The sequence below is a fragment of the Gracilinanus agilis genome, chromosome 2, assembly GCF_016433145.1.
Source record: "Gracilinanus agilis isolate LMUSP501 chromosome 2, AgileGrace, whole genome shotgun sequence".
NCBI lineage: Eukaryota > Metazoa > Chordata > Mammalia > Didelphimorphia > Didelphidae > Gracilinanus > Gracilinanus agilis.
In genome coordinates this window covers 455,035,031-455,043,187 of record NC_058131.1, presented here as the reverse complement: position 1 = coordinate 455,043,187, position 8,157 = coordinate 455,035,031, and the positions used below count along the sequence as shown (strand labels likewise).

Here is an 8,157-nt window from a genome sequence, read left to right as displayed (position 1 = left end):
TCTTTCTTTCTTTCTTTCCTTCTCAGTGTCTCTCTCTGTCTCCCTGTCTCTGTCTCTGTCTCTATCTCTCTGTCTCTGCCTGTCTCTCTGTCTCTGTCTGTCTCTGTCTCCTCCTCCCCCTCCGCCCCCCAATTCTAAATCCTATCCTATGAACCTAGCCTAGAAGATGGCTTAGGAGTGTTCTTCATCCTTTACCCTCTGCTGCCATCATGTGGCTATTTCATTACAGTTACTAAACTTTGAAAACAAATTGGGCTCTTTCTGCTCTAGAGAAGACTAAGTCATCAGGAGATAATCTAGTCCTATGGTGGTGAACCTATGGCACATGTGCCAGAGAAGGCACTCAAAGCCCTCTCTGTGGGCACACACACCATCACCCCAGCACAGAATTCACCAGAGTTCATTACTAGAAAGCCAGGGGGACTGGGGCAGAGCTGTTCCCCTCCCCCTCTCTACACTTGCTGAGGACATTCCTCACTTCCCCCTGCCCTTCTGCCCAGCAGACCAATGGGAGGACTTCCTCCCTCCTGTCTGGGGTAAGGCTCTGTGGGTGTGATGGGGTGTGGCTCACATGCCCTGTGAGAATGCCTGTTGAGTCTGTGCTAAAGGTGATTCCTGTGGTGGGGTTGGAGAGGAGCTAGGCTGAAAGGGAGCAGAGCTCATAGTGTGGCATAGCTATAGGGGAGCAGAGCTGGAAGGGAGAGGAGCACTCAGGCCACGTTGCGGCTTTGCAGAGCCAGCCCCACACATGTCATGGGCCCTGGAGGCTTATCTGTAAGAACATCACACAAAACTAATTTTTATATAATCTTAAAAGTAAACCACAGAGATGCTTCTCCAATTCTACTGGAAAAGAAGTGCATACAGAATTTCACATAGCTGTGAGTGTTCATGAAATACAGCATAATGCAGCCATCTAACTAGGATACTGAGGGCTTAATTTTAAAAAATGCAATCTTGCACAGTATTACTATTGTTAACAATATTTATATTTCACTTTTCTAACTGCTCCCTGTCCCTAAGGGGCTTACATTGTAAAAAGAAGCTAAAGAACACCGGGGTGGGGGACCAGTGACCCCCCCCCAGTAAAAGAGGAATACCAACTGACCCAGCTTGTAATTAACCTGTGGAACTCGCTGCCACATGATGTGGTGATGGCATCTAGCCTTTAAGAGGGGATTAGACAAATTTCTGGAGGAAAAGTCCATCACAGTTTACTAGGCCTGAGGGGTATGTGCTCCCTCCTTATTATAGATGTGGGCCACTGTGAGATGCAGGATGAGATGGGCCCTTGGCCTGATCTGGTGAGCTCTTCTGATGTTCCTGTGTTCTAGCCAGCACTCTATACTGCCCAGCACAGGCCAAGGGAAGCAGGCCAGGTGGTGACATCAGCAAGGAAGAAGCTGGTGCTCACATACCTGGAAATAAGTGGCAGGGAAGGATCCTGGGAGAGCTCAGGCTGCAACCCGGCCTCCACATCAGGATGGCCGATCATTGCTGGTGTCGGGTCCTATCATAGAGAGCAGCAGCTGTCCATTACACGAATGACACCCACCCTTATTGACATGTTGTGCATCCAGTACACAAAAGGTTACAATGTCATTGCATAGACATCGCACTCAGGGTGCAGGGAGAAGCTGCTGTGTGGGCATTGGCTCTCTGCGACCTGTGTGTCAGGGGGATCTCTGTATTGGCTGATGTCCATAGGAAACCTGGGCTCCTGCTAATGGGAAAACGAGAGCTTGGATGGATGAAGAAATTCAGTCTCTCCCCTCTGCTGAAGGTCTGACCATCAGCCCCAGGCTGCTAGATGCAGACCAAGTCTGACCATTACTCATGCTCTGGCTCCAGCCAGCCAAGAAGACTCAGACAGCCTCCCCTTTTACCACCTGCTTCCTGTCCCAGATAGCCGAGGCATTATCTCTCGTGCCAAACCAAGAAAACAAGTGATGTTATGTACCTAATGCAATAGAATGCCTATACCACCAAAGCTTGGGGCCCAGCGTAAGGAGGAGAGATCCCCCAGGGTGCACAAGTAATAAAGACCCCCTTTCCTAACACACGAGTGGCGTTTGTTTCCTGCCTGCTCTTTTCTGGAACAGTATGGATGATGGAAGTCTGCATGCCTCCTATGTACGGGAAATGGGTGCTACACATCCACATCATCTTATTTATACAAATTCCCCAAGAAGCAGGTCCAACACAATTACAGTGGAGATGAATAAAAGGTAGGAAATGCACCCAGAAACCTTTTTCAGAGCAGTCCAAAAGCCGGTGGTCAGTGGAACATTGCCCCTTGCACTGGTGGTCAGAAAATTTAAAGGGAACCCCAGTTAAGATTGTTGATTCAGGAAATATCCATTTCTTTAGTGTTAACTAATTTAACTCTTTTTGGTATAGGGATAGATATGCATTGGGTGCTTCATTTCTTTAAAATTTTGCTTTTGTAGACTCCAAGTTTTAAATACCCCAAAATGAGTACAGGGGGAAAAAAAGCAAAAACAGATAATGTATGATTATTCTAAGAGACCACAACAGGGTCATTTGGAGTGACTGAACACAATGGAATAGCGTTATGTATGCTGTGTAGTGTAAGTGTTGTGTGTTGCCAACCAAACTTGGTGAAACTAAAAAAAAAAGTTTGTGAAGGAAATTGAAGAAATATCATTCCCAGTATGTTAGTTTTTATAACTATCTTTCTAGAACAAATCACCTGACAGCTGCCAGTTTTCAAATTTCATTGTGCATAGCAAAACATGGTAAGCCCCTCTCTGATGGGGATATTATCAAAATGGCCATGTTGTCCAGGAGTAATTCCCTTTTTCACGATTTCACAAACAAGGATAAAATTATTCAACACGTCACTTAGCAGAAATACTGTTAAAGATAGAGTCCAGCACATGGCAAGTGATGTTTCTTAGTTGGCAGCTCACCAGTGACTTACAAAAGGCGGCCTGTTACTTCACGTACTTGGATGAAAGCACAGACATAATCAGGCAAGAGTAGCAGCAATTTTGTGTTATACTATTGGTAACATCATGAGAGAAGAGCTGGTGAAACTGGTGTCTTTGCCTAAATGAACGCAGGGGATAAATATCTACAATGCTGTGATGGAGCCTTTTTTGTCATGAAACCTAAGACCAGAAAAAGTGTTTTTAATTACTAATGGTGGGGCACCTTCAATGGTAGGGGCAACATCTCGTTTCATACACTTCTTTGTTAAAGATACAAAAGTCATTCGATTCCATTGTATTATACAACAAGAAGCTCTTTGTGCCAAGGAAAATAGCAAAAAATTTGATGATGTCACAAAAATGGTGAATTACATCATGGCATACACTCTGAATTCTTGAGGAGGCTCAGACACAGTATAATTGTTTACTTATGTGCAACAATATCCTGTGACTGAGCAGATTACAAAGCCCTGAAGAGGTTTATAGTCTGCTTGGATGAAATTAGGCTTTTATGAATGAAAAGGGGCAGGAATATCCATAGCTCACTGATATGGCCTGGCTTACCAACCTCATGTTTTTTACAGATTTTGCACTATACTTCAATGTACTGAACAAACAGCTACAAGGTGTAAGGAAAATAGCATAAAGAATGTTTTGCAATATCAAAACATTTGAGAGAAAACTTCAGGTTTTGAAAGAGACCTTAAAAGCGATCCACTGAAATAATTTTCAAATCTAAAAAATGCAAAATTGGACATGTGTAGATAATCCTACAAGCCATAAGGAAATCTACAAGGAATTTTCTAGCATAATTGCAGTTGTAAATATGAATTTTAGAAACAGATTTTTACAGTTCCATAAGACAGAGACAACCCTATGTTTTCTTACTTCTCCAGATAAAGCTAAATGTGAAGAATTTGATCTTTCCTGCTTACACTGGTTAGATTTAGGAAACCTAGAAGTGGAGCTATTGGAATTTCAAGAAAGCTCTATCTGCAAAAATAAATTCTATGATCTGTGTGAAAAACTTGAGAAGACAGAAGGGATGACAAAGTACAACACAGTTCTGAAAATGAAACCCTTAAAGAGTGGAATTCTCTGCCAAATAATTTAATGAAAGCAGCTGCGATTGCTTTCCTCACTTTATTTGGATCATCTTATGTTTGTGAGCAGTTGTTTTCAGCTTTGAATTATATCAAATCTGACACCAGAAACAGACTAACAGATGACCTGAGTGCTGCACTGCTGCTCTCAAACTTACAAAGTATGAGCCAAGGTTAAACAAATTATCAGCATGCATACAACAGCAAAAATCATATTAATTGTTCAAAAGCATGCCAAATACAAACTTTTGCCTATCAATAAAAAGTTGTTTTTATCATTGAAAGTTCTGTTATTGTGTTTTTCCTTTAAGACAAAAGATGTTAATGTATGAGTTATTTTTTTTTTAAACTAAAACCTCATTGTCCAGGTTAAATTGCCATGTTGGCAGTTTGCAATAAATGAGTTTTGGGTTGCAGTTTGGACAGTTGCTCTCCAAAAGGTTTGCCAACATGGATCTAGTCTAAAATAAATCCAAAGGAAATTTGTTTTAGAGTTTAAAGTATCGATTTCATATTAAAAATCTGATCTTTTAGAGGTCATATAGACCAACCCCTTCATTTTGTAGATGATTAAACTGAGGCAGAAAGGTGGCACTGTAGATTTTGCTGGAATTGAAGCCTGGAATAAGAAAGACTCATCTTCCTCAGTACATATTATGTCTCAAACACTTACTGGCTATGTGACTCTGGGCAAGTCACTTAACCCTATTTTAGTTCTCATTTGTAAAATGAGCTGGAGAAAGGAAAGGGCAAACCACTTCAGTGTCTTTGCCATGAAAACCCCAAATGGGGTCACAGCTCCAGGTCCAGTATTCTACCTATTATATTATGTTGCCATCTTTATTTGGTCGTCTTTATTTTCTAATGATAATAAACCAAATGAGCATTTTCATATACACATTAAAAAAGAAAAGAGAACATGAAACATGAAACACACATGAAACACTGAATCTCTATTATATACAGCTTGTTTATAGAGTTCATATAGCTTATGCAATAAACTCAACATTTAACTTTCAAAGAAGTCCTGCTAGTTTTTGGCTTTGGTGAATTATAAACAACACTTCATTGTCCCACTTTTCCTTTTTTGAATTCCTATCCCTAACCCTCTCTTTCTACAACTTTCCTCCCAAATGAAAAAAAGAAAAAAAAATCACTGGAAAAATATGCATAGTCAAGGAAAACAAATTTCCCATATTATTGGTATCTAAAATTATGTCTTATTCTTGAGTCCAAAAACTTTTGGTCAAGTGGTGGCACTTTGCTTCATCATCTGTCCTCTGGAGTCATGATTGGGCATTGCATTGATCAGAATTCTTAAAACTTTCAAAGTTGTTTGTTTTTACATTGAAGTTATACTACAAATTGTTTTCCTGGTCCTCATTTCATTCTGTATCATTGCATACTGAACTGCCTAGGTTTCCCTGAAACTGTCTTTTTATTGTTTCATGATACAATATTATTCCAACATATTCATATATCATAATTTGTTCAGCTATTTCCCAGCTGATAAATACCTCCCTCTAGCTTCCAGTTTTGTGCTTTAACAAAGAGAGCTGGTACAAAAAAATTTCTTTAACTATCTGACTCCATTGCCTCTTTTTTTTTTTTAACCTCTTTGGCATATAGGCCTAGCATTGGTGTTGTTATTCTTATGTGTGTATTAGTTCCTTTAAAATCTTGGATAAGACCTTTATAAGAAAAACTGACCCCGGAGATTTTCCTTCATTATTAACTCCTAATTTTAGCTGCTTTATGTTTAGCTGTTTATGGTATGATCATTTATATGCTTATCACCTATCCATTTGAATCTTACCTTAGCATATGGTATGAAATATTAGTGCATATATAAATATTTCTTCTGCATTGTGTTCTTTAGGTACACTGTTATGTATCTAATCTGTTCCATTGATAGATTTTCCTATTTTTAAACCAGTATCACATAATTTTTTTAAATTACTGTTTTGTAATAGTATAGTTTGAGATCTGGTAAGCTCCCCTTTACCCCCTATATTTTTTCATTATTTCTCTTGATATTTTTTTTAAAACCCTTGTACTTCGGTGTATTGTCTCATAGGTGGAAGATTGGTAAGGGTGAGCAATGGGGGTCAAGTGACTTGCCCAGGGTCACACAGCTGGGAAGTGGCTGAGGCCGGATTTGAACCTAGGACCTCCTGTCTCTAGGCCTGACTCTCACTCCACTGAGCTACCCAGCTGCCCCTCTCTTGATATTTTTGACCTTTTGTTCCCTCAGATAATTTTATAAAAAAATTTTTTGGCTCTAAAAAACAAAAAAAAATGTTTCTAGTTCTATAAAGTAATAAAATAAGCATGGTACTGAATAAGTAAATTAACTTAGGTAATTTCATTTGATTATATTTATTGGCATGGCTCAGCCATGAACAATCAGTAATCTTGCCAATTATTTAGGTCTGGGGTTTTTTTTTGTTTATGTTTTATCTTTATTTTATTTTAATAACAAATTTTCTATGTTTTCCAAAGTTATATGATTCATATTGTCTTCTGTTTTTGTTTCTGAAAAGAATGTTACTCCTTTATGTATGTTGATAGGTACACATTCAAATATTTTATATATTCGGTAGTTATTTTAGATGGAATCTGTCTCATGTTGAGTTTTCTTGATGATGTGCAGAAATGCTGATTTTGTGTGGATCTGTTTTTATATTTTGCTTTCCTGAGCTTATTAGTGGTTTTAATTAAAATTTTAGCTGAATCTACAGAGCAGGAGTGCTTAACATTTTTTGTGTCATGAACCCTTTCATTGAATAAGATTTTTAAAAATATAAATGTGTGGGATAATAATTTAAAAAACCCTACTGTCCACTCAAATAAAAAAGCCTGGAGTCAGAAAGTTAGAGTAGAAGAAACAAAAGTTTATTTTTTCTTTCTCATGAGAAAGGGCACTTGCCTAGCTGGGGCGAAGGCAATGGCTGGGCGCAGTTATAAACATTATAAAGACCCCCTCCTGCTTCTGTCCAATTCCCGTTTACAGGGCTTACAATCTAGGTGTAAAGTCTACCCCAATGAGAAAATAGCAAGATACATAGCATACTATGAGCTTATCATGAGCCCCTACGTGGGAGGAGTAAAGTTAAGAGTGTTTCCCTAAATTTTCAAAGGCATGAAGACATAGGACAGCTGGGCTGTTCCCCTTGTTTCTAGAGCCATTACAAGATGTCCTTGAAGTGAGATAAAGTCTTCATAAAATTCAACATCATATATAAGTGGAAAAATGCCAGAGATATTTCATAATTTTTTCATTATTTCTCTTGATATTTTTGACATGACAAATCGTAAAATAACAAGGCATCCTTGAAACTAAAACAGACTTACTTACATATTCCATTCCTTATGGGGGGGGGGGGGGTTGGCAAGATGTATACGCTTTATCTTAAGAACACACTTTGTTCCCTTTTTATTTCACAAATAAAATAAATTAAATATGATTTAAAAATAATTATAGTTTAATAGCTATCAAAATATTAATAAGCAAGTTTGTGGATTCCAAGTTAACTCTTGTAAGGTTCTCATTATATCATCTGTAAAAGTTGATGATTTTGTTTCCTTTGGTCTCTATTTATTTCCTTAATATTTTTTTCTTGTTTTTCTTGTTTTTTTTTGTTTGTTTTTTTTTTTGTAGAGCTACCATTTCTGGCACTATATCAGATGAGAGTGGCAATGGACATCTTTGCTTTATTTAAATTCATCTTGGAAATATCTCCGGCATTTTCCCGCTTATATATGATGCTGAGTCTTGTAAAAGAAATCTAGAAAAGGTTCATTTACTATTATGCTTCTTAGTGTTTTTTGACAAATATAGGTGTTTTTGTCAAAGGTCATTTCTGTATCTATTGAGGAAATTGCAGTTTTTTTCCACTATTAATATGGACTATCATGTTTCTAATTTTCCTAATATTGGACTAATCCTAAATTCCTACTATAAATCTATCCTGATCACTATCATTGTCTTGACATGTTGTTCTAGCCTCCTTGCTAAAATTTTGTTATAAATTTATAAATCAATATTCATTAAGGGTATTCTAATTTTTTTCTTTGTTTTGTTTCTTCCTGGCTTGGGT

General features: G+C 38.0%; 1 pseudogene; it reads left to right on the top strand.

The window, feature by feature from the left end:
• Positions 1 to 8,157, top strand: part of LOC123233979 — a 37,853-nt pseudogene that overhangs the window by 10,881 nt on the left and 18,815 nt on the right.